Source organism: Cydia amplana, chromosome 22 (assembly GCF_948474715.1).
Source record: "Cydia amplana chromosome 22, ilCydAmpl1.1, whole genome shotgun sequence".
Classification (NCBI taxonomy): Eukaryota; Metazoa; Arthropoda; class Insecta; order Lepidoptera; family Tortricidae; genus Cydia; species Cydia amplana.
This window is the reverse complement of record NC_086090.1, coordinates 6,394,810-6,422,415: the sequence shown is the minus strand read 5'-3', so window position 1 is coordinate 6,422,415 and position 27,606 is coordinate 6,394,810. Positions and strand designations below refer to the sequence as shown.

Genomic DNA, 27,606 nt, shown 5'->3' with positions numbered 1-27,606 from the left:
TAGTAGCATAAATGTATTCTACTAATATTGAAACGATACCGATGTTCTCTGCCATCGTTCATTAAAGTTATGGGCATATAGTTACATATAGGAATGTTTTATATACATTGGATTTGTTGGGACAACAAATTTAATCACAAAAATGTTCTCAGACTTTATTAGATTAATTAATTATATATGCTTGGTTATATGCAGAGTTGTTTTACATGGATTGAAAGAATAAATAACTTGATAGGAAGACAAATGTTTCACATTAAGCGTTGTAGAATTATAATTATAATTAATTATAAAACAAGAATATTCATTAAGAATAATTTACTGTAAAAGGAAATAAGAGGAATTTGATGTATTACTACTCAGATGTAAGGAACTTTGTATGTCAAAAAATTATATAACATATAGAAGCTCGCTTAATAAATAAAAACTTAATTTTGTTAATTACTACAAAACTAAAGTACCAATATACATTATTTTAATATAAAACGAGTCCCTGTATGTACTCTTTATGAAAGATTTAGTCAATCAATTATTTAATGTAAAATAATTGTTTTCATTATAAGCACTCAGGTACCTATTTATACATAAGTAGGATGAGCAAATAAATTGTAAAATGACAATCCATCTAGTAAGAAAACTGTAAAATTAGAGAAACAAATTATGTATTGATTATGTAAAATGTATTTAAGTAAGGTAATGAAACTTTATGATATAATTATAGGCTAAAATTTACAAAGGAAAATCTGTTGATTGTATGCAAGAATATGCACCTGGAAAAAGTCTGATTTAGATTGCAATTGAGAGATTAGGGACTCTAAGGCTTAAGGGGAGAATATTTCAATCAATTTATTTAATATAATGTATATAAATTTAGACGTTTAATTAAGGAAAAATCATTTGTCCTTATTAGTAAAAGGTTGAACAATAAAAGTTTAGACACTAAAAATTAAGGTAAAGTTAGGGTTATTGTTATCACTGAATGTTATAACAAGGTAAATAAGATGTTTAAGGAATAGTTTTAGCCATGATTGATAGTGGAAATGTTCGAAAATTTGAGAAAGGATAGAAAATAATTTGTTAGGTAAACTTCGTAGGGTAATTGTGTCTGTTTGCCGTCCAGTGCCTGTTTCCGTCCACTTGGCGGAGTTGCTACAAAGAATTGCGGAAAATTTGAATATAAACAAGCCTTCTCACACATGTTTGGATTTGTTGCAATCCATAATGTCTAAGCAATATTTTTACCAAAATAAAAGTGTTATCTGACAAATAGCGGCTTTAAAAAAAATTATGTAAGTGGCGGCATTGCATCCAGAGCTTGAAAACGTCATTTTGCAAGAAAAAAAAAGTGTTGGCGGCAAATGTTCACGGTAAGTTTATTAATTAATTTAACTAGTTTAAGTTACGTTATTGGCACATACTGCAACTTAAAAGTATAGTAAACGCAATTTTAAGTGTTTTTTATAGTTTTTTCATAATAATCTTTGATAAATTTAGTGGACGAGTACTGACATACTAATTTTGAAAAATATTTAGTTTCCGACCACACGGACGGTAACTGGAACAGCTAGGTGAGTATTTGTTATGATCGTTTTACTTCAAAAGACTTATAAACTACTATATATTTTCTCTTAAAATGATGTTTCTTGCTTATAAGATTATACATTTTAGTTTTCGTCCACGATTTTGTCAGTGTTGCTTGATTAAAATCATGTTTAAAATACGTGGTCGAAAACTAAAAATAGCTTTAAATATTGTTTCAGTTTCCGTCCATGTACTATGAGTGGTGTAGACGAGATTTATTATTACATGATTACTGAGGGCGAAAATAGCAATTCGTGGATGAGTTTCGATTTTGTTCGACGAAATGAAAGAATTGAACTGAGTCCGACAATGAGACGATTCCACGAATTGCTATTCCCACCGGAGCATAGTGGTTTGCCCCAAATATGCGAGGAAATAAGTTAAAATAGGCAATTAATTATTTAAGCATCAAGCATTACTCGAATCTTAATATAAAAAATGTCAAATCTTACGATTTTCCCTCCTTAATATCTCGCGCACGAGTGTGGAGCGGGCTTTAAAATAATTGAAATGTCTATGATTATTAAGCAGTATTTACACGATGTTACAAAATAGTCCTGCAAGAATGAGACATATAATTGTCTCCCTATCTCGCTCTATATCCTACAGCATGAACTGATAGCTGTACCAGGCCGTGTGGATGCTGGTTTAATAAGTATCTGTTTTTCGCTCTCACTTAAGCCCCGCATTCACACTCCTACCTTGTAGGCCGCCTCGTAGTCCGCCTCGTTGGGTAGGATTGTGTATGGGGGTTGTAGACTACGAGCCGTCCTACCGTTTAGCCGTTTGTAGGACGGCTCGTAGTCCACAACCCCCATACACAATCCTACCCAACGAGGCGGACTACGAGGCGGCCTACACGGTAGGAGTGTGAATGTGGGGCTTTATAAAACTGCGTCCTTAAAAGCCATCTCTTTCTCGCTCTCACTCATGGGTGCGGTTGTCTGTTACACGGCTTTAATGGACGTACATACGGCGGATCACCTTACACACGATCTAACGTGCGCCGGACCGCAAAGTCACGGTCCGGGCGTCTGTAAGGCCAAGCGCGCACCACGATTTTAATTTTTGCGAGACGATTTTAGAATCGCGCTGTAATTTATCGCAGAAAATTCACTGCGCGCACTGCGATGAAAAGTCGACGATTTGTTCATTCTCGACATGGATTTCGTACCAGTCGCCAGGCGTGAAACAATATGCAATCGCTGTATGACTGAGTATTTATACCACAAAGGTGATCTCCTTCTATTTCTATAATTAAACGGTCAACATCTAGCGTCTCATCTTGTGACTCCATTGGAGAAGCAGGTTCCGATATGTTGACTCTTGGAGAGCGAAATGCCGACTGAGGTCCGGGGTGCGATTTTATTATCGCAGTGCGCGCGGGGCCATACAACTCCGTATGCTGCAATTCACTTTGTGACAATGGCGTCGCGAGCAGTCGCGGAAAAATGTGACAAATCACAATTTTAAAATCGCTGCGATTTTTTTGTCGCATATGCAAAACAAAACTAAGTCGGTACTAGTAACGTACATAGCTTAAAAATAAATGATTCCTTATTATATTGATATTATATATTATAAATGCGAATGTAACACTGTTTGTCGGTCTGAGTCCTGAGGAAGGAAATATATATAAATATTTATCACGAAAATAACCATTCTACGCGGTCGAAGTCACGGGCAGAAGCTAGTAACTAACTAAGAATTATCTATATAACATAAAAACAAAAAATAAAGATAGGTATAATTGATTTTCAATGCAATAATGCACCCTACAGTACTTTTTCATACAGTGGACGAAAACTGACTCATACGTGGACGAAAAGTAGCTCACAGGCGGACGGAAACTGAAATAACCCTACTTTTTCAAAATATATTTTTTATAAAATAAACCGTAAATATTATTTAAGGTCACGTAATATTAACCTAAAATAGACAATATGAGCAATACAAACAAATATAGCACATTTAAGTAAGACTACTTAAATATTTTTTTTTAGCATTTCAAAGTAGACATCTCCTATAATTGGACGGTATCTGACACAATTACCCTATTTGACGAAATCAAAAGTACGTAAAAACCAAGAAAGTTATGTTTTGATATTGATTGATGCTGTAGAAAATTAGAATATATGTTTAAAAGATAATTTTGGCCAGTTTTAATAGTGAAAACATTGGAAAAATCGAAGAAATTTGTAAATAAAAATGTTAGGTTATTTATGATCAAAACTTCGAAAATATAGAGTTTGGACGAAAGAAGCTTATTGGAATATGTAGATAAAAAATAAATACATCCATTTTTGTATAAAAGGACAAACAAAAACAAGTATTTTACTCAAAATTTAGAAAAAACATTTTCCATAAGAAAATTTTCAGTATACAAGTTCATTGGAAAATGGACCTTAAGTTCATATTCAAAAGGTTCAAAATCGTTTGCACCTTAGCCTAAAAAAATGGTTTGACGTAACAAACAAAGGGTGGCAATTGTTTTAGTTGACTAAAGTGACTAAAAATTCGAAGTAAGCATTCTCGCATAGAGAGAACCACAAAATATTGGGTATAAAAGGAGCGTGAGAGCCAAGGTGGGAACATTCAGTCTACGGCAGCGGACCAGAGAAGACCTCCTAAGAAGAACGAAGAAGAGGATCCAGGAAGCAGAAGAGCGAAGCCCTACGGACTCCGGCGGCCCTGCGGACACCGAGGAAGACTGCGAAGCCCTACGGACTCCGGCGGCCCTGCGGACACCGAGGAAGACTGCGAAGCCCTACGGACTCCGGCGGCCCTGCGGACACCGAGGAAGACTACGGAGCCCTAAGCGGGCAATCTCCGAACACGAAGCCCTACGGACTCCGGCAGCCCTACGGACTCCGAGGAAGACTGCGAGCCCTAAGCGGGCATTCTCCGAACAACTTCGGCGACGGGAGCTGGTTGCAGAGCTCCGGGAGCAGGTTGCAGAGCGTCGGAGCGGATAGCAGAGGTTCCTGAATTCTTCGAAGCCTTCTAATCTCCGGGTGAGTGCTTACTTATTCATATGAATTGTGTTATTATGTGATTTTTATTCTAGGTCGTTTGGGAAAACTATTACCTATCATGTTACTGAAAAGCTGAATGAGATAATTTCAGGGAATAAGACGAATATAGAATATGAACTTATTAGAATAAGAAAATAAGATCTTGGCATTGCGAATTATTTATTGAAATCTAGAGATAATTAATTAAATAATCTTCAGCTTTGGCATTATGAATTTATGAGCAATATATTGATAAGGTACAAAGAAACCTTGCATTCAAAGATATTGAAACTGAATTAAATGAGAATAAAATGCTTTTGCTCTAAGAATTTGAGTGACTTATGAAATATGAATAAAATTTAGGGTGAAGCCTAGACTAAATGATAAGGCTAGGTATAGAAAAGTATACCAAAATTCTGTTCAGTTTTCATATTTGGTGAACATCGGATAGCTGAGCGATTCCGAAGGTTTACAGATGTAATGAAACCTCATCTGTACTCTGTGTTCAAAACCAAATAAAAGAAAATGAATCTTGAACTGAATATAAGAAATTGTAATGTATTTATATGTGGGCTTTACTCTGATTCATGTTTAATAGGTACAATTATAAATAGAAGCATGTAGAAGCATAAATTTAAGGGTTAGGAGTTCTCTATTAGAATACTACCGGATTAATAATTTACAGGGTCTGTGTCATCATGGTATCTCCGCTCCTATGAGACCTCTCATCAAAGAAATTCAAATTATATGATTTTATTTATATTCAATCTAAATAGGGATACACAGATTTGAAGCAATTGCGATTTCTATGTGCTTAGCTTTTGATTCTTAACAGAGAGTTATAAATTTTTAGTTTGAGCTTTAGATTTTAGTCTCAGTCACACTGGCAGTTTTCTTGTGGGTTCTTTCTGCCAGTCCTGTAAGTTACGAACCCATGGTAAAGACTTGATAGGGTAATTGATAGGCAGGTAAGGTTAGGGTTAAAATAAATACACTCAAAAACAAAACTTAAATAACATAAAATCAACTTTTTAGTTAATAAATGTCTTAAACGTTATTCTGTTGTTTGCTTTAATAATATGCCTCTCTCTCTTTAAAGTACCTGAGTTACTATTTGTCACAATGTTGGGTCCTACCACTTGATCACAAGCCTGGCCAAATTAGTTTGTAAGATAAGCCACACATGCATGGAGCTCTGGACTTCATAGGGTTAAGTTTAATAAGCTATTAGGATCTTCAGTTATGGTAAGTATTCAGTAATTGGTAAGTATATGGTAAATACTAGGTTAACTTTCAATTGTTTTTATTAAAGGGTTAAGTAAGTTCTTTGAATTTTGATGGGGTAATCATTTAGAATATTGGGCCGTGATCGTCTAGATAATTAGAGGGGGGTAGGAGTGTTTCAGTTGGTGCCTTTGACCGTAAGATAAGGGGCTTTTCAGTGTTATGATTAGGTTAACTTTTAGTATTGTTGGGGCCTTAGTTCTATGCATTGTGGCTTCAGTTGATGTTTGTGTTACGGAAGGAGTATGAGAGGCGTGTTGTTGAAGCTATTGGGCAGGGGAAGGGTTAAATTTGATTGTATTTGTACGTACTTGTTGATGACTTTGTCTGTGAACACATAATTAACTTTTTCTTCACTTTACACAACACTTAACACTCACTGCATTCCATTTAGTCATTATAAATGTTTACACTCACGATTGGTATGAATAACTTGGTTGAAAAGTCTATTCATTTTGCAAATAAAACATTTTAAACATTTCTTTAAGATATTGCAAACTATGATGGCGGACTCGCGGCAAAATTTTTGACATACGATGCAAACATTGCAAATGACAACTGATTTTTTTAGGTTAAAGTTCGTTCACGTTTAGTGACTGTAAGATTTCAATTATTTTGTGAAAATATTAGCATTTTCAATTACTTAAAGGAATTAATCACTCCTTGCTTAAAGCGTTTTTCATTTATTTAGGTACAAACATTATATGCGTTTTACATAGAAGCGGGAATTTTGAAAAAAATCACAACTTCCTAACTTGTTTTACAATACGGTCTAGCGAGCTGGCAATTACCTTGAATTTGCTCCAGTCTATAGGGGCTTGCATTGGAAATATAAACTGTGCAATAATACTTCACGCCAGAGCAAGTGCTGCCCTCTGCAGTTCACGTTTCGTGCTAACGAGTAGATTGCTTTAGTGCTGCCCTCTGAAGTTTACGTATGTTTTCTTGCACAATGTAGACTTCGCCATTTTATGGGTTACTTTGGGTGCTTAAACTTCACATTTACCTACACTTCATGCCAATGAGCAGGGGCTTCCGAGCTGCCTTCTTTGCTACAGAATAATTTTTATCAGAATCAGTCCAGTCGTATTTAGGATACTCATGAATATGCCAATGGGAATCACGTTTTTATACTGGGTAATGGTGATTTTGTAAGCTAGTCTTGAGATTCATATTTAATGGGCAGATAATCAGTAATTGTTATCACTTTTACTACATTTAGATCAGGTTCTATTCAGTTATTCAGAAAATTCTAGACACATAATTACAGAGAAAAGGCTCTGATTATTATAGAAAATATCGGTCAGTTATCAAGGCTAGCTCACAAAATTATACGTAACATGGGTTGAAATAATGCAAAATAATTTTTATTGATGATTAGGAACATATTTCAATCATTCATTACACATATGGGGTGAAATGCTTAACATAATAAATAAATTTTTCTTAAGCAGCCTGTAGATTTGACATTTTGTAGTGGTATTAGGTCAGTAGACCTTAGGTAGGCTACACTGGAACAGGCAGTCTGCACTCTTGCAATTCTAGCTGCTCAATGCTTTCTGAAATCAGAAAAATAAATTAAATTAATAATATCTATTGCTTGGGTTAATTGGGCTCAGCATTAGTTTTTGTTGTTTCTTTTGTAAATTTTAGCATTTTCAAGTTTAACATATGACTTAAAACTAAAGTAAAAGTTTGGAAATGTGATTTTTAGATATAAATGTGTTAGAATACATTTATAGGGGATATACAGTTAGCAATTATCTGCCACTTCTTGGCTAATACATAACATAGGGTCAGCTATTTACTAGATCAAGTTTAGACACTACATGTAAGGATGTATGTATGCATGTTAAGCAATAGGTTTAATATTAATATGAGATTACAATGACACTGATAGAGCATATGGTCATATTTACTTAATCTATCTATCTGCATAACTTATATTTTTATAAACAGTAAAATGATCAATACCTTTTTTTTGGTTTACCTTATGCTCGAGTTTTGACCACTCTAGAGGGCTTTCATGAGCTCACGCCATGTCAGACTAAATTCTGAGACCTTTCTGGTTGTGTACTATTTCAGTTTGACTATGATGCCCGGGAGCTACGGCCTTCGTACAGCAGATTACAATCAAGTGATAATTATGATATTAGTATCCTTCTTTGAGATAGGTTATCTTATATATCTCCATTTCTGTCGCAGCGTCCTTTCTGTCTTGTGCCACAGGTTCTACGTGAATGGGCGCTTGTCAGCATTTATTCCACAGATTGTTGTTGTTGTCGCTTTATTTCTACGGTACCCCATTAGTGCGGCGGGCCATCGTGAGACGTCGTCACTCGCTCCTGCCCTGTGCCACGCGCTTCGCATCCCTCCGATTCAGTTCAGCTGTTTGCAGCTCAGCATCGACAGTACATTGCCGAATTTCACAGGACTTTTGTTTAAATGGATTGAGATCAGGCAAGCGCAAAGAATCGACTTTGACGACATGATGGCATATATTTGAAGGTCTAAGATTTTAGTCATTCTCCATGTTTTGCAGGCAAGAAGTAGCGCAGATTTATCATGGGCTAGAGCAGAGAAAGCGGTCACGTGACGGGTTTTCAGGAGCTGGCGCAGCGCAACATTTTCTTTATTCTTCTGTAGGTGTACCTATTCATTCTAGGTTGCTCCATTTATTTCAGACTGTGTTCCTGCCACGCTGCAACAGGTGTTTCTTTGTAGTTGCTTTATCAACGTGAGAAGTTGTTGTTAGCTGGATGTCGTTCGTGCGAATGGAGAGGCGTAGTCGGCACGACGTCATTGGCATGTTGGTAGAGGGTGTTGTCGGTTGATGTCAATAGCGCAGATCAGGACTTCCAAAAATGTATCTTTTCAGACTGGAAACTGGAGGCGCCGGCAAATGATTGTGCTTTCAGCTTTTGTTGATCTGAAATTATTTATTGATTGATTAAGGTGTTTTATATTGCTCCATGACCAAAGAGATAGTTAGACTGAGTTTTGTGTAGAAATTCTAGAGCAGGGGAAACATACAATACACCAGAACAGGGTAACGGGGCTTAACAAGATAATTATTACATAGTAGGTAGACAATAAAGTTCGGTTTATTATACTAAAACATTAATTGATTTAACTGCTTGGTCTTGTTACAAGTTTATTGTCTTTTGTTGTCATATGCTAATTATTTTCAGATATTCATTGATATTTTCTTTTGTAACATTTAATATCATGAGATTTCAATGACTCAGAATTCATTTCTTTACAAACGGTTATTATGTATTATGTACTTACATGATTATATATTCATTTGTTTTATTGTTTGTGCTATGCTAGTTGAAGCACAGTCTAGGCACACACATCACTAATTATCGGTTCGAGCTTCTCACAGGTTGGCTTTCACTTTGATCGTATTGCTTGTTTAAACCTGAAAATCAAAACAAATTTATAAAATATTGGTTACAAGAAGCAATAGTACGTTGTTCAGAACATGAGTGTCAGAAAGACTGGATAAAAATAAAATGGAGCTTATTCATTAAGGGGAATTCGTTTGTGAGGTTAAAATTGCAAATATATATTCACTCGGCTTAGATAATGATTTAAAATTAAAACAATACGTACCGGTTACTTTCACATCTTGATTTCCTGTTTTTGTAGTCATCTTAGCCTCTTAGACTGCATTATGCAATAATTATCACAGTAATATAGGTACTATTTTGTTCATGGCTTGCCGCAAAATCCTATTGTGGAGTCATGACAATAATATTTGAATCTGGAATCAAAACAAAAACAATCATTGGAGGTTACAAACAATGTACATAATTTCATACAACTATTTATACGACTTTATTAAAAGTAAGCAATATTTAATCTCAAAAATGTATACTCACTTGTTTTTCTCACACGTTTTTACACTTAAAACAAGTTTGCAATTTAATCGGAAACTTTTATCTCGCCGTTACAACATTTGACATTTGTATGAGTTGACATAATTCTCTAGCGGTAATTTCAACACAATACGTAATTCAAAATTAGATTCGGTAGTACGTCCTCACGTCTCTTTCTTTAGTACGGTAAATGAAAGCGACACACTGAGTCAATACAATGTCAGATTGACGTTTTAATTTTGGTGAGAATGGAATAGGAAACAAAATGGCGTTGACGTTTGCGTTTTGTTTCGTTACGTTGAATTAAAGGGCTCTACAGATTTTACATCAAATTGCGAGCGATTTTATAATATTATTGTTGTTCGAATGGTGTGATATTAAATTGTTTGATGGCGAAAAAAGAAGATGGAAAAAAGGGAGGAACAATAGAGGAGATTTTTGTAGCTGAGCACAGAAGAGAAAAAAATCATACAGGAAAAATTTATTGCGAAGCAGAAAGAAATACATAAAAAGCAAGTTTTCAATCAGTAATGAATATTAATTACTGTCATGTTTATGTATGGAAGAAAGAGAGAGGTATAAAGGAAGAAAGGGAGGAGAGTTTTTTAGAATGTTATTGGAAACAATAATTGAATTTGACACAAAGAATGTAGAAGAGTAAACATGGATTGAAGATAATTTTATTTTATAGTGATGTTGGCGTCAGTTCAAGATTTCATGGTGTATAATAAGTGTGAAAAATAAGTGAGATTTTGTATTTGTTTCTATCTCTTTCTAACAAGGACCATTTTATGATTAATAGATAAGGATAAACTATATGAAGAGTGTTTATCACATTAATTCGAAAAGTGTACATGTAACAAAAATGTAGTGATAATAATGAGTGATAGTGTGTTCTGTGTGTTACTACTTTTAGATTCGTTCGCGCGTGTAAGTGTATGTGGTTGTGTGTGTGTGTTTTTGTGCGTGTTCGTTGTTGTTTCTATTTTGTGTTGGAATACCGTATTTAGGAAGAATAAATCAAGATTTTTCACATCGTAAGGTGTAGACAGGCTTTAATTGTGGCCATAGACAAACGTTCAGTGATTGGAGCTTAGCCAACCAATGATGAGACAGGATGGTCTATACTTTATGTTAGTTCCAATGTCAATGGAATAACCTCTAAAATTTATTTGTGTAATAAGAAATGAGACAATAATTTGGATTTATGTGCGCATAGCGTAATTAGTTGACAAGTAAAAGAGAGCATAATGAAGAAACGTTCCATTATCAAGAAGAAGAGAGCCTTAGAGTTTTCTGTAAAAAATAAAAAAAACATAATCGAAATCAAACATGCAGCAGCGTTATTATCTTATCAGGGTGGATTTGATTGAATTATCACCATGAAATCACTGTTATCAGAAGCAACTATTTAGGATCGCCAAAAGAAGAACAAGAGGCATCTGGAGTTTTAAATGTTGTGGATCAAAAGAAACGATACTAGCATTTTAATACAAGCGAAACAACATATGAACGGAAAAAGTTGAAGAAACAAATCGTCACTTTATCATAACGAAATTAGTCAGAAGACTCGGTGAAATGTTAATAATCAGGAATTATCACAATGATTGCTAATGCATAGTTCAGTTTTGAGCAACTAGCATTGATCAGTTTTGAGTGACTAAGATCAAACCATCAGATCAGTATGTTGCAGATTTTATTTTCATACGCCTTCGGATCACAACGGCATAAATAAATGGATAGCTACTACTAAACTGAAGACAGCCTGGAAATAAAAAAAACAAGTTTAATCTAAAGGGAGGAAAAGATAGTTGTTGTAAAGGGCTAATAGCAGCACGCTTGTTCTAGATATAAGGAATTGGAAATGACATGGATGGTTCTAGCAACTTTAGTACACATAGCCTGAAGAAATAAAATAATAAAGGGAGAGGTAATGAAAACAAAACACATTGACAAAATAACAATAGACGCGGCAATCAGCCGTAGTTCGGATGAGAGATGGAACAATTGCTTATACTGTGTACAGAAGTCTAAATTTTATGTAGTAAAACACTTGTTGTAATTTCGTTTCATACATTTATTTTTCATATAATTATGAGTCTTAGCAGTAAGAACTTTAGCGTTTAAGAAAATCAATATAAAAGATAAGTTATCGGTTAAGGTTTTATTTCACATCCTGTCTAGTTTAGTGGGTAATGAATCGGCCAATTTTCAAACTATAATTTCTAGATTAAAATTCTAGTATTTATTTGTGCGTAGAACTCACTAATTGTTCTTGAGTTGTGGAGGTGGATCGGGATAGGGCAGCAGTGAGTTTGATGGAGCTTGCACTATGTGAGTGGTCGGGGTTGTTGTGGGCTTGTCCTAGGTTCACTTTATTTATCCATTTATATGTATTGGATCAGTATTCAGTATTTATGGTGACAATTTTGCATAGTTTGGAATTGGATCAAAGGGCGGAAATTATCCTCACAATATGTATTTATTTATTCACCTAAAAATTAACCAATGTTAAGGAAAGTGTCATTAATCAAACAAATTGTAAATTTGGTAACTGAGAACATACCTAACACATTTTACTGGGTGGTTCAATTGACAATTCAGGAACTGAAAATACTATATACGATTTTCAGTAGCGCCTAAGTTACCAGAGACGCATTGCTCACTCTCGCCTCGCTTGCTCAGACAAAACAAGGAAATGTACATATGATTATGACCAACACAACAGGTAATTCAATATTATCGTCACAGTTCAGAGTTAAAGGATTTAAGTACGTCATGTTTTGAGTTACCAGGGATTGTCTGAGTCTTCAGGTATTTAGCTAAGTCAGAGTTCGACCAGGAAGCCAGTATATCTACACAACGAGCTGGAACACACAGCCATCATCGCAGCTTTATAAGATAAGTATCTTACATTCAATTAAATAAATTTTAATAGTTGTAATAAAAAAGTAAGTCAATAATAAATTGTTGGTACAAGTATTTGTCGCTGACTGTACTTTTCTTACCTAACTAATACTCATCGAGACAATTCTCAAAACGCCTTACACTTAGATTGCGTTGTTTTAACACAGAGTTATTATAGCTGTCTTCTGTCTCCATCATCATCATTAATCAACACAAAAGTATCATAGTATTGCATTGTCATCTAACTTGAAGTTATTTTTAGGGTTCCATATCTCAGAAGAAAAAAAAAACGGAACCCTGTAGTAAGGATCATTTTGTTGTTTGCTCATCCATCTGTCCATCTGTTCGTCTGTCCATCTGTCCATCTGTCAGTCCGTCCGTCCGTCTGTACGTCTGTCTGTACCAGTGTCAATTTTCATGTTTTAGGTATTAGAGTATTAGGGTGTTATAAAATAAGTTCTGCTAGATTGTAATTATTTTCTGTATACTGCAAGACTAAAACATAACTCCAAAAGCGAATTTATCCTTCTGGGGTCACTCTCTCAGTAGATCACAATGAGATTTGAAGGAACCCATTTTTTTATAGACATAATACACATGTATATTTGTGGATGAATGTATGTAAATTTTCAATTACATTCAATACCGGGAAGTAGGCCAAAATTTAACTTGTAAGATTTGATTTATACAAGCGTTTATATATTATCTTTCAAAATGTCTGGGAGACCGAGCTTTCCTCGGAAAACATATAAAAATTCAAATTGAGCGTTATCTCAGAGAAGAGATTTAGCTAGATCGATTTATCGCCCAGAAAAAAACCCATAAGTATAACAAATTTCATCGAAATCGTTAGAGCCGTTTCCGAGATCCCCGGAAAATATATATATAAATAAATAAATAAATATACAATAATTGCTCGTTTAAAGGTATAAGATAGGAAGATATTAAATAATTTACAAGTTATTTAGATATACAAATTAGCTGGATATTTCAGGACAGAAGTTAAGATCGTAAGCCACATCGTTCGCAAGTACGAGAACAAGACGGTACGTGAATCATCAGCGACAAGCAACTTCTGAGGTTTGTTTTCGGTTGGAGGGTCTACAAGCCAGGCGGAGCAGGTTTATCCTGGTATTGGCAAAGGAACGTGAGTCAATTTATATTATTACAAATTTAGCTAAATAATTAATTTATTTATTACAGTGAACATGTCAACGTTACCATGAACTAGAATTGAATATTAATATTTTCATTTTATTTTTTACAATTTCATGCTAGATGTCACTGTACCATCTGCAAACTAGCTAACAACATTTTATTTAGTAATATACTTAACGTAAGAAATATTTTTACCATTTTAGTACCAAAATCAAAACTAGATGTCACTGTGCTTCATGAAACTGACTAACGATATGATTCTAAGATTTTACTTTTATTTTTGAAAAATATTTTATCACTTTAGTTCAAAAAAAATAACACGAGATGTCACTATACTTACCGTAAACTAGCTAACGGAGTGTACTCTAACATTTTACATAAAATAAGTAATTAAATAAATATTTATCCATTAGTTCCAAAACACAGTATTAGATGGCGCTGTACCATCTGCGTGCAAACTAGTTAATAGAAAGATCAAATAATTATACGCAGTGTGGAATTAAGGGATATGGCTTGTCATATAAGTAGGAGTGGTTATATTATTACGGATTCTGGTACAGTTTTATTTACAGAAGTTCATTAATGATTTAGGAAACAAGTACATAAATGATCTTTATGAATATTTGAGATGATTGTGACAGATAGGAAAGTAATTTGTTTGATAATTGGTGATTTGACTATGTCTTTGCTTTTCATAGATAAGTACTCTAATAATATTGAGGTTTTACCTTGGTGGAACTCGGTAATGTGGACAACAATATGTATTTTTCTAGAATGAATATACTTGAAAGCAGGTCGTGGTGCAAATGCTTGAATTATAAGTTACTATACAACTGCTTTGTTCTTTGCGTGAATAAAATATTCAAACGCATATAGAACTTAGTTCGCATAATTTTGGGTCATTTTATTTAGATCGGAAATACTAAGAGTTCTGGCGTAATTCACAATAGCATTTTATAAAATAATGTTAGGGTGTATAAAAAATATTTTGTTAATCGATTAGAATTATTAGAATTCTATGAATGATATCCATTAAGTCTTGAATTTTGAGATTGTTATTTAAGAAATAGAAGATACTACGGGTTCAGAAAACTCGTGTAGTTGATTTCCTTTTATTTTACCAAATAAGTATTTAATTTAAACGAGTTTTCGGGCGCGAGTATTGCGTATAAGTTAAGCAAGGCAAACTATTGATAATTGATATTGTAATGATTGTATAGTGGGGTTTTGCGGGTTTTATATTAAAGGGTGGTTTTTACAATAGTAATTAGAAAAAAAGGTAATTATTAAAAAAAAAAAAATGGAATTTTTGTGTTTAGGAAATTTTGGTTATCTTGATCATGTTTATAATGATTTTGGGTTTTTGAGCAGAACTTAGACTTTGAACAGACTTGAGAGACAAAGAGAGAAACATGAAAAAAAAATAGGTTAAAGGTAATGGTAAAGGTAATGGTAAAAGGTAAAAGGTAACGGTCTAAAGGTAATACAGAAAGTTCTGAGGTAAATCAGGATTTTCTGAGAGAGAGACAGAGAGAGAGAGAGTGAGTTCTTGTTCGAAAACACAAAGTTAAGATGTGATCAACGAAGTTATGGATATTTCGAATATTTGGGCTTAGGGCCGGGGGGACGGGGTTCGTGAAGGGATTACAATGATCATTGTCAAGGAAATCTTGGTGTTAGGCTAAAAAGATACCAGTTTTAGGTACATTTCTTCGACAATGAGACACTTTACAAGAAGCTGAGACTAAATCTTCACACACCCGTAAACAAATTCAGGGAAGGTCAATGAAAGATATTTTGAGCTTTCAAATATTTAGTAGTTGATTTGTCTTGGTTTGAATATGGACATCACGCCATAAAAGGTAGTGCTGGTTGGTTTGGGGGAATTGCGAGCTGGTTGTTGGTCATGGGGATATTATTGTGGGAGGTTATACGAAATAAAAGGAGTGGTCATTCTCGGGGAAGACTGCCTGGTCTCCTCATTAGCCCGAGCAATGGGGGCGCGGTATCTGTATGTTAAGAAAAGTTAGCTTAAGGATATCAAGTGAGTCGGCTGGAGTAGTTTCTAATAGGGAATGTACGGATTCACAACCTGTGCACTTCATCTGGGAGTGGAAACTCTGGCCTCTTTGCAATTTTGACTCATGAAACCAATTAAACCGTTAAGGTTCGTGATTTTATTTCTGGATTGACTGGCATTTGCTGAGTAATGGTCATTTATACATATCACACTTGAATTTTTCTCTGTTTGATGTTGCTGTCAACTTTGTGATTGATAGTTATTCAGATAGAGTGAAATTACACCTTGGTGGGAGAAATATCGATAACTTTATCTTTTGGGATGCGACTTGTTTTCTGTTTTCAGAACAGATGTTCTTTTTACGTCAAACAAGGTCGAAAGGGAGACTGAAACGATACCGATGTTCTCTGCCATCGTTCATTAAAGTTATGGGCATATAGTTACATATAGGAATGTTTTATATACATTGGATTTGTTGGGACAACAAATTTAATCACAAAAATGTTCTCAGACTTTATTAGATTAATTAATTATATATGCTTGGTTATATGCAGAGTTGTTTTACATGGATTGAAAGAATAAATAACTTGATAGGAAGACAAATGTTTCACATTAAGCGTTGTAGAATTATAATTATAATTAATTATAAAACAAGAATATTCATTAAGAATAATTTACTGTAAAAGGAAATAAGAGGAATTTGATGTATTACTACTCAGATGTAAGGAACTTTGTATGTCAAAAAATTATATAACATATAGAAGCTCGCTTAATAAATAAAAACTTAATTTTGTTAATTACTACAAAACTAAAGTACCAATATACATTATTTTAATATAAAACGAGTCCCTGTATGTACTCTTTATGAAAGATTTAGTCAATCAATTATTTAATGTAAAATAATTGTTTTCATTATAAGCACTCAGGTACCTATTTATACATAAGTAGGATGAGCAAATAAATTGTAAAATGACAATCCATCTAGTAAGAAAACTGTAAAATTAGAGAAACAAATTATGTATTGATTATGTAAAATGTATTTAAGTAAGGTAATGAAACTTTATGATATAATTATAGGCTAAAATTTACAAAGGAAAATCTGTTGATTGTATGCAAGAATATGCACCTGGAAAAAGTCTGATTTAGATTGCAATTGAGAGATTAGGGACTCTAAGGCTTAAGGGGAGAATATTTCAATCAATTTATTTAATATAATGTATATAAATTTAGACGTTTAATTAAGGAAAAATCATTTGTCCTTATTAGTAAAAGGTTGAACAATAAAAGTTTAGACACTAAAAATTAAGGTAAAGTTAGGGTTATTGTTATCACTGAATGTTATAACAAGGTAAATAAGATGTTTAAGGAATAGTTTTAGCCATGATTGATAGTGGAAATGTTCGAAAATTTGAGAAAGGATAGAAAATAATTTGTTAGGTAAACTTCGTATTTGACGAAATCAAAAGTACGTAAAAACCAAGAAAGTTATGTTTTGATATTGATTGATGCTGTAGAAAATTAGAATATATGTTTAAAAGATAATTTTGGCCAGTTTTAATAGTGAAAACATTGGAAAAATCGAAGAAATTTGTAAATAAAAATGTTAGGTTATTTATGATCAAAACTTCGAAAATATAGAGTTTGGACGAAAGAAGCTTATTGGAATATGTAGATAAAAAATAAATACATCCATTTTTGTATAAAAGGACAAACAAAAACAAGTATTTTACTCAAAATTTAGAAAAAACATTTTCCATAAGAAAATTTTCAGTATACAAGTTCATTGGAAAATGGACCTTAAGTTCATATTCAAAAGGTTCAAAATCGTTTGCACCTTAGCCTAAAAAAATGGTTTGACGTAACAAACAAAGGGTGGCAATTGTTTTAGTTGACTAAAGTGACTAAAAATTCGAAGTAAGCATTCTCGCATAGAGAGAACCACAAAATATTGGGTATAAAAGGAGCGTGAGAGCCAAGGTGGGAACATTCAGTCTACGGCAGCGGACCAGAGAAGACCTCCTAAGAAGAACGAAGAAGAGGATCCAGGAAGCAGAAGAGCGAAGCCCTACGGACTCCGGCGGCCCTGCGGACACCGAGGAAGACTGCGAAGCCCTACGGACTCCGGCGGCCCTGCGGACACCGAGGAAGACTGCGAAGCCCTACGGACTCCGGCGGCCCTGCGGACACCGAGGAAGACTACGGAGCCCTAAGCGGGCAATCTCCGAACACGAAGCCCTACGGACTCCGGCAGCCCTACGGACTCCGAGGAAGACTGCGAGCCCTAAGCGGGCATTCTCCGAACAACTTCGGCGACGGGAGCTGGTTGCAGAGCTCCGGGAGCAGGTTGCAGAGCGTCGGAGCGGATAGCAGAGGTTCCTGAATTCTTCGAAGCCTTCTAATCTCCGGGTGAGTGCTTACTTATTCATATGAATTGTGTTATTATGTGATTTTTATTCTAGGTCGTTTGGGAAAACTATTACCTATCATGTTACTGAAAAGCTGAATGAGATAATTTCAGGGAATAAGACGAATATAGAATATGAACTTATTAGAATAAGAAAATAAGATCTTGGCATTGCGAATTATTTATTGAAATCTAGAGATAATTAATTAAATAATCTTCAGCTTTGGCATTATGAATTTATGAGCAATATATTGATAAGGTACAAAGAAACCTTGCATTCAAAGATATTGAAACTGAATTAAATGAGAATAAAATGCTTTTGCTCTAAGAATTTGAGTGACTTATGAAATATGAATAAAATTTAGGGTGAAGCCTAGACTAAATGATAAGGCTAGGTATAGAAAAGTATACCAAAATTCTGTTCAGTTTTCATATTTGGTGAACATCGGATAGCTGAGCGATTCCGAAGGTTTACAGATGTAATGAAACCTCATCTGTACTCTGTGTTCAAAACCAAATAAAAGAAAATGAATCTTGAACTGAATATAAGAAATTGTAATGTATTTATATGTGGGCTTTACTCTGATTCATGTTTAATAGGTACAATTATAAATAGAAGCATGTAGAAGCATAAATTTAAGGGTTAGGAGTTCTCTATTAGAATACTACCGGATTAATAATTTACAGGGTCTGTGTCATCATGGTATCTCCGCTCCTATGAGACCTCTCATCAAAGAAATTCAAATTATATGATTTTATTTATATTCAATCTAAATAGGGATACACAGATTTGAAGCAATTGCGATTTCTATGTGCTTAGCTTTTGATTCTTAACAGAGAGTTATAAATTTTTAGTTTGAGCTTTAGATTTTAGTCTCAGTCACACTGGCAGTTTTCTTGTGGGTTCTTTCTGCCAGTCCTGTAAGTTACGAACCCATGGTAAAGACTTGAAAGGGTAATTGATAGGCAGGTAAGGTTAGGGTTAAAATAAATACACTCAAAAACAAAACTTAAATAACATAAAATCAACTTTTTAGTTAATAAATGTCTTAAACGTTATTCTGTTGTTTGCTTTAATAATATGCCTCTCTCTCTTTAAAGTACCTGAGTTACTATTTGTCACAATGTTGGGTCCTACCACTTGATCACAAGCCTGGCCAAATTAGTTTGTAAGATAAGCCACACATGCATGGAGCTCTGGACTTCATAGGGTTAAGTTTAATAAGCTATTAGGATCTTCAGTTATGGTAAGTATTCAGTAATTGGTAAGTATATGGTAAATACTAGGTTAACTTTCAATTGTTTTTATTAAAGGGTTAAGTAAGTTCTTTGAATTTTGATGGGGTAATCATTTAGAATATTGGGCCGTGATCGTCTAGATAATTAGAGGGGGGTAGGAGTGTTTCAATATGCTAAGTAAAATGAATGTTAGCTTATTTTAAATCCCATAAATCCAGGATTTTAAGAGTGGCCCCGGAGACTGTAATCTTAATCTAAGATTACATTGTGTGTGTGTCAAGAAATTTTTGAATCGCCCAACAAAATGATTTCTCCCAGCTCGAGTGGTTCAATATAGGTACAGGATGGTACCTACAGGTAGCCTAGTGAGGACTAAGGAAGTTGAACTGTCTACCTAGGTATCAGAAGTGCTTTTTGCGGAAATTTACATATAACGAAAACATATGGCGTTATATTATACCGGAGTGGATATGCTTACTGCGTATAAGACACAAAAACCATGAAAGCATCTAAGCACGCATATCTCTATTTAATACATTCATATTTATATCTATCAATCATCAAGTTGAGTTGCGGAAAACAAGGAAAAGGCCGATATTAGTATCATTTTATTGAAATTAACATTCACCTCACGTCCGTCATTAGAAATACAGTGTGGAAAGATAAGTCGGGCCCTGGAGGGAAACTACCTTAAATCCTTAAGCTGGCTCATTTTACTTAAAGGAGACATTCCTCTATTTTTAAAAAGAAACAAAACTGCATTTAAAGATTTTCTAAAACTCGCTTGCCTCGCCCGGGACTCGAACCAACAAAAATTAAAAAAACAAACACTCCCTATTTTATTATACTAATCGATGGTATTATTATTCAGGATAAAATTTCTCTAACAAACATTTGGTCTTAAAAATAAAAATGATCGTTAAATCTAACATTAACTTTATTTTACTATCAATTTGTTACACTTAAATTATTAAACTGATAAATCTCCTTTAAGTAAAATGAGGCAGCTTAAGGATTTAAGGTAGTTTCCCTCCAGGGCCCGACTTATCTTTCCACACTGTATATAAGAATAAAATGGTAATACAATGGCTAGTTTTAATGACAGAGACGAGACCAGAAAACAAAAAAACGTCTACATAAATAAGGTCAGGATTTCTACAAAAATCTTGATATGCGCGTATTTTGATTTACAATTGCAGATCAATTCGTTAAAACAGTTTAAGTATAAGATAAGACGTCGAAAAGATACTACAGTATATACTCATACATCTTATACATTTATAACGTCACATTACTTGTGTCACAAAGTACTCGTACTTGCGCATGGGAATTAAAACCGGAGCTTTTTTTACTTTTTCTGTCTCGTATGTGTCCCAAGCCGCTTGGACTTGATTATTTCAAGGACTTGTGTAACAAATGAGGTATTTGCGATGGAAAATCGAAACCGCTGGGATCTTTTTGACTCTTTATCGAACCGTGTGTGTCCTATAGCCGTTTGTACTTTAAATAGACTAGACTGCATGCATCGGCACTTGGTGAGAGAGAGGTGAGATTGTGATCAAATGCTTACTTTTCTAATTTGTAAAAAAAAAATATTCAATAGAAAATTTACGCAAAGGGCATAATATAATAATAATAATTCAGCCTATATACGTCCCACTGCTGGGCACAGGCCTCCTCTCATGCGCGGAGGGCTTGGGCTATAGTCCCCACGCTAGCCCAATGCGGAGACTTCACATAATTTCATCGCATATACAGGGCATATGAAAGATTAAACAAAACAGAAGGGTACTCACAAACTAAACCTTAAGAGGAGACATAACAGCGAGGGTTCGCTGCTTCAATTCATAATAATCTTGATAGTGAGATGTCGGCGTTTGCCGGTGACGGCTCCATTCCTGGAAATATCTGAAAAGATGAGAAATAGATTATTACTTAAGAGTCTTAAGAAGTTGTAAAACACTTAATGGAAACTTCAGACAACAGATGCTAGGCTAAAAGGTTGGGAGTTGGTATTTATTTGTATAAAAAGTACCTACCGAGATTTCAAGATTCGTGGATTTCAGATATTCATGTAGTTGCTTTACACTAATTTAATAGATTTATGTATTATTATTTTACTTATTTATTTGTTATTTTCATACTGATAGAGCACTGACACAGCTGTCACTTGACAATTTTAGGTTGTGAGTGTTGTCACAATGAGACTTCAAAACATTTCTTATATAATCGATTAGATCTGTAACCAATCTGTAACGGGAATGAAATCGATAGTACTTTTTGAAAGAGGTTTGTAATTAATATTTGCGTTTAAAACTTTATTATTACCATAGAGTTTGTGATTATCCATGCCATGAATCTAGTATTTTAACTGGATCGGTCATGAGCGGTGGGGGGAAATGACCGAACGGGATAGTCTTATGTATCTTTCAGTAGGAGTAGCAGCGAAAACGCTATTATTGTTTGTCCTTGTCACAGTCTCACTTTTTTTTTATTCCCCACCATAAATTAGTATGGATTATGGTGGGCAACAAATACATTCGACCAATCATAGTGTCGCATTGCCTATATTCTGTCCCTCGCGGCGGCACGCGTATACCACTTCTATAGGATCATACCTTCTATGATCTATGCACTGACATCGCCCTTGTGACACCATTTTGATGTGACATTAACGTTTCTATTTAGTTTGTAAATAAAAACTTGCTTGTACTTGATATATTACTTGTAGAAATGTTATCTACCTAGCACTGACTCTGCTATTTCTCTGTACTATAAAGGGACTCGAAAATATACGTTAATCAATATGAAACATGAGTACCAGATCATTACGCGTTTTACCTCATGGTTATAACGCACTGGATGTGTCTAAAGTAGACTCTTTATGATATAATAGCAGTTCTCTGGAAGGAATGTGCATATACAAAGGTTTTAAAACAAACGTTACTATTATAATAAATACTAAAGTAACAAACTTGTATTCATATAATAATTTTAAAGCGAATTAAGTTTCAATGAGAATATTAGATTTTGTAGCTCTTTGGGTATGTCCGAAGCAGACACATGGACCTAATTGCTGAGTAACCTAACCTAACCTATGACCCAGAAAGAAGAATAAATGTCATATGAAGGTGAAATGTGAAAATGAAGACAAATAAAATGGCTGGTAGCGGAGTTACGAATTTTATTATCGGTTTTTTTGAAAGATTGTTGAGTCCGGCACAAATGAAGACATCGTGAACAGGTGAGTGAGATTCCCTACCTACCTGACCTACGTTTGCTTAACTAACGCTGAGCTGCAAATATAGATATGGCGTTGTTCATAACATAAACGTCTGCCAACTCTAACAAGGTGTTGATAATCGTTTGCCCCTATCTGACATTTTGACATTTGTGTTTGTTCGAAAGAGACAAAATGTTATATAACTTAGCAAATAGTTGAATAAGGGAGCCAGAACTTCATAAAATGAATTATACCGGTATATAACGAACATAACCACAAACAGGATACATTTAGATAGTCGGGTGTATGTTTTCCTGGGAAAACAATTAATTAATTTCCTATTTTGTTAACAAATTTGACGGCTTCTACAGGACAGGTATTGGTTTCAAGCTGTCAATTTCCTGTTTTGCGATGTTAAAATTATGTCGTCAATCATCATGCAACTAACTTTAACATAACCGCAAACCAGGATATGTACTGGTATTGGATATTTTGCATCGTCGACCTAAAAATTTCGTATAGTAATGGGATTTTCTGTTGGGCAATACTAAATAATAAAATTTGACTGGGTAGCAGATGTAATTTTTAATTTACCATAATCAATAACAGTTTCAGCCAATAGAGCTCGTAACCGACATAAATACATACATATAAGTATGGAGTATGGTAATAACTCTAAAGAACGTTTTACCCGATTAATGTATGTTAGTACATATATCTATTTTTTGGCACGCTCTACAATCAAATGGATTAGCGGATTTAAACGTATAGTGTCGTTAGATTCATCAGAATTGTAACACATACACTACACTTTTGTACTTACACTTGTGTACACTTTTGATGCAATTCAGATATTTTATATATCAATTTACATATTAAAGCACTAGTATTTACCTTTTTGTACCTTTGCTTAGTTAAATATATGTATATGCAATTAATTCATTCTATATTTGGCCCTTGATCCAGCCATTCAGCGAGATAATCCCTATTTACATCTAAATATAAAACTAGCATAAACATATCGAATACAGGTCACCTTAGATCATAAATATAACAGAGTAACCGATAGTTTACATTGAAATTTGGCCGCATTTGTAATACCTGGTTATTGTTATGCTAATAGTTATTGGAAACAATGCATTGAAAATAATTTTAGGAGTTCACGCATTATACGGGCTCTTGAATTGGCGTTGTTGTTTTACATTTCAAAATAAAAATGAATATAGGTAGTTAATTGTGTTGTGTACCCAGATTAGTTGCATCGAACGCGGCTGAAAAGAGATATTAATGATTTTTGTGTGTATTTATGTATAAAATTAAGACGCCCTGCAGCCTTAACAGGTTATAACGGACGATTTTACATGTCCCAATTGCGTAATATAAGTAGTTCTAGTCATAATAATTTAAACCTTAAACTTTAGCCGTACATTTGAAACTGTGTCACATACATGTTAAAATTATTCCATTAAAACTTTGAAACCTACCTTAGTATCCTGGCTATTACGTAACTGCCTCCAACTATTTAAAAGTGCTATTCCGGCTAGAATACTCGAGTGCCTAAACTTCGCGTCCAAAATGGGAGATATTCGTAATTAGAACTACAATCCTAAAAGCCAAAGGTGCCCCAAAAACGGTGCCGTACCCACATTTCGTAGCGACGTACCAGTAATAAACCTTTGAAGCTTTTTCAAGGAGATCTCGACGGCAAAGCATACTTGAAGCGTCAACTAATGATTATTGTGGTTAGGTTTGTAAGGCTTTTTAACCGTTTGGTGCGTCGTTGTGTTTATGATGTGTTTATTGAAAGTTGAATTAATTTTCTGGTTTATTTCGTTTTCGTTAGTTAAAAAAATATTCAAATTATTATGTACCCATCTATTCCAATTCTATTGTTTATAATATTTACTATTTCATATGCTAAACACGCAGTCTATCAGATAAACAGGAGCATAATGAATAATGATGTAAGTATGAGCATAGAGAAATAAGCTTACTGTTGCCTCCATACATAGATAAAACCCATTTATAATACATTTTAAGCGAGCGTAGCGAAAACTTATTTCTGAAAAGATTCAGGCTTAATAAGTAAAATGCAAGAACGCCTCGGCATGTCTAAGTTAACCTGACCGTATATAAAGCTTCTAAATCTATAATGCGTGACCTCACGGGTCTATTTACGAGGCATGCATTATAAACAGGTAGGGGTCACAACTAATCCTCCTTCGGGTGACACCGCCTGACTTATTAGCCTCCTGAGATGCCGTAAATCCTGCTTAGACAAGTAAAGTTTTATAGGCCAGTGTGTTAGGATAGTTTATTCTAGTGCAGGGGTCACTAATTAGTTTCTTCATAGGTCCGGTTTTTAAAATAACATATATGACCATCGCGGTCCGTTTCTAATAGAGTTTATTAAATAAGTGAACAAACCGGCCAAGTGCGAGTCGGACTCGCGCACGGAGGGTTCCGCACCATCAACAAAAAATAGAGCAAAAAAATCGTGTTGTATGAGAGCCCCCCTTAAATATTTATTTTATTTTATTTTTAGTATTTGGCGACAGACGGACGGACGGACGGACAGCGAAGTCATAGTAATAGGGTCCCGTTTTTTACCCTTTGGGTACGGAACCCTAAAAAATAATATAGGTCGGCGGTCCGGATTTGGTGACCCCTGTTCTAGCGGACTCCGAACTTTTCGACCCGAGACCATGTTTCGGTTCCTTGTCGGGAACTAAATAATTTTGTAAAAAGTATATAAAGTCTTTGTTAATGAATGTGCTATTTGTTGGCAATGAAACTACTTGTAAAAAAATCCTGTTCTTTTGACCACATTGTGTTTATTAGTGGTCTAGATATGACCTGTAAAACTACGGCTAACATTTTGACTTTTATAACTTATAAAATAGTTATAGAATGAACTGATTTGAATGAAGTTATAAAACAGAATTAATTAATAATAAAACCGCTATTAACCTATTTGCGACCATTATATTGCGAATCAAATGGAGACAATTAATCTTTATGATCTCTAATCATCGTAAAAAATATCTATATCAGAATGATTCATAAAATATTCGCCGTTTTACTTTACCGTAACCGTATCTAGGTTGCAGATTTTAATTCGGTCCAATTATATATAATATATATACCTAATTTTACTACTTGCGCCAAAATCATTTGGCTCGCACTCGTGCTATGCTATCCCTAGTTATGCTATCTATTTACTTTGTACAGTTTTGGTTTGGTTATACACTTCTGAATATTAAAACTAACAAACTATGTACTAAAAAATCACACAAAAACAATTAAACATACAAGGCGATACCTCAAAGTCCTCATATATCTAAGGGTCGGAAACGCGCATCATGTGATAATTTAGCTTACTCTCATGTAGACCGGACGATTGTTTGCCATCGTCGTATAAAACATCCACTCCACATAAATTGCGATGCATACAGCATCATACATACAGCAAAGACATTGCATATTAATACAAAGAGGCATACTTTATGTCGTACAAGAATATTGCGTCATATGTTAACCCAATGGTGCTTGACTTCTGTCCGTATATTCCCATTGGATACGCGAACGTATGTCTCAGGCGCTAGTGTATCGTGATTCTGAGACCCGTAATAATAATGTTTAATAGGAGAGCTCAGTTATACTGGCCTTCGAGTCACTTCTACTCGGTAATCGATTGGAATGGTCCTACGTTTTATCATGTCAGACATACCTAAGTAGGAAAAAGCTCCTAGGATGAGTCAATGTCAGGCAACTGTACTTCATAAGATAAAAAAAATGTAAAAGCTTTTAGTCTACTTATTAGCATACAATGCTTCAATGGATATTGTAAACGGTATTTAAAACTAGGTAAGCTTTAGACATGACAGTTTTTATAGCATTGATTAAATACGAATGTAGTACGAGTATAAGCATTAAGCTTCTGCTCGCGATTTCGTACGCTATTTTATAAATTTCCTCGCTCCTTGCTCATAAAGATTTCCTCTTTTTATTGGTGTTTGTCGCGAATAAATACTCACTGGGGAATAAATATTACTCCCGCCGTACTTTTCACAGTCATCAGTATAACAAGTTCAGTGCTTTGGTAAAAACAAACAGTTACTACAGTTTCATTTAGAATATTATTATAAGTAAGTACGGACGGATCTGCGAATATCGAGTTGTATGCAGACTTGAATTTCAGTTAGCACACGCGACGCGAATCATAATAACTCGTATACCTAAAAATAAACATACAAGTAAAGAACGAATAACAAATACGTACGATAGCGATCGATGTATTATCGATTTCAACCCCACTGCAAATGACCAGTCGCACGGTTCAGTAGACTCTGGAATACCATTCTAGACTCTTCGATTCGAGTCGTGAGACACTAATGGAAATATAGTTGAAAAGTGCATGGTTATATTTTTGCTTAACTTATATATGGGGCGACCGAGAATAATTCGTAAATTTCAATCGGTGTATTTTTCAGTTAGCAAAAAGGAACTTAAGAAATATGGTCTTAGTCTAGACTTTTGAATATTGTGGAATAGCAATAAGAGTTAGAATACAATTCAATAAACAGAAGAAGAAAACTGGAGACTGGTAGTTTGTGAGTAAAGAAAGAGTATGTACCAAGCTGATAGTCATGGGCAAAAGCTAGCAACACATTCACGCTAACGTTAACTTTTTGTCTAGACACAAAATACCGTAGCCAACAGCTCACTTTCGACCTAAAGCTCAGCCAACGGTTCTTGAGGTCACCGGATGTGGGTCAGAGGTGCGATCGGTGGGAGTCATTGTCAATACCATTGTCTGAGTTCAATAGCTTTATGGTGATGATCCCAATTAAGATAAGTATGATTTTTGGTTGTAAGCATTTATAATAACGACC

The 27,606-nt window shown here is 34.5% G+C and overlaps 2 protein-coding genes across 2 annotated transcripts in view; both read right to left on the bottom strand.

The window, feature by feature from the left end:
* Positions 1–21,416, bottom strand: part of LOC134658292 (transmembrane and coiled-coil domains protein 2) — a 62,689-nt gene extending 41,273 nt beyond the window's left edge. The window contains exon 1 of the mRNA XM_063513912.1: positions 21,285–21,416. The gene's annotated coding sequence lies outside the window, so the exon portion shown is untranslated. The remainder of the gene's footprint in view (positions 1–21,284) is intronic.
* LOC134658314 (protein lethal(2)essential for life-like) overlaps positions 1–27,606 on the bottom strand; it is a 224,229-nt gene that overhangs the window by 151,123 nt on the left and 45,500 nt on the right. The window lies entirely within an intron of this gene.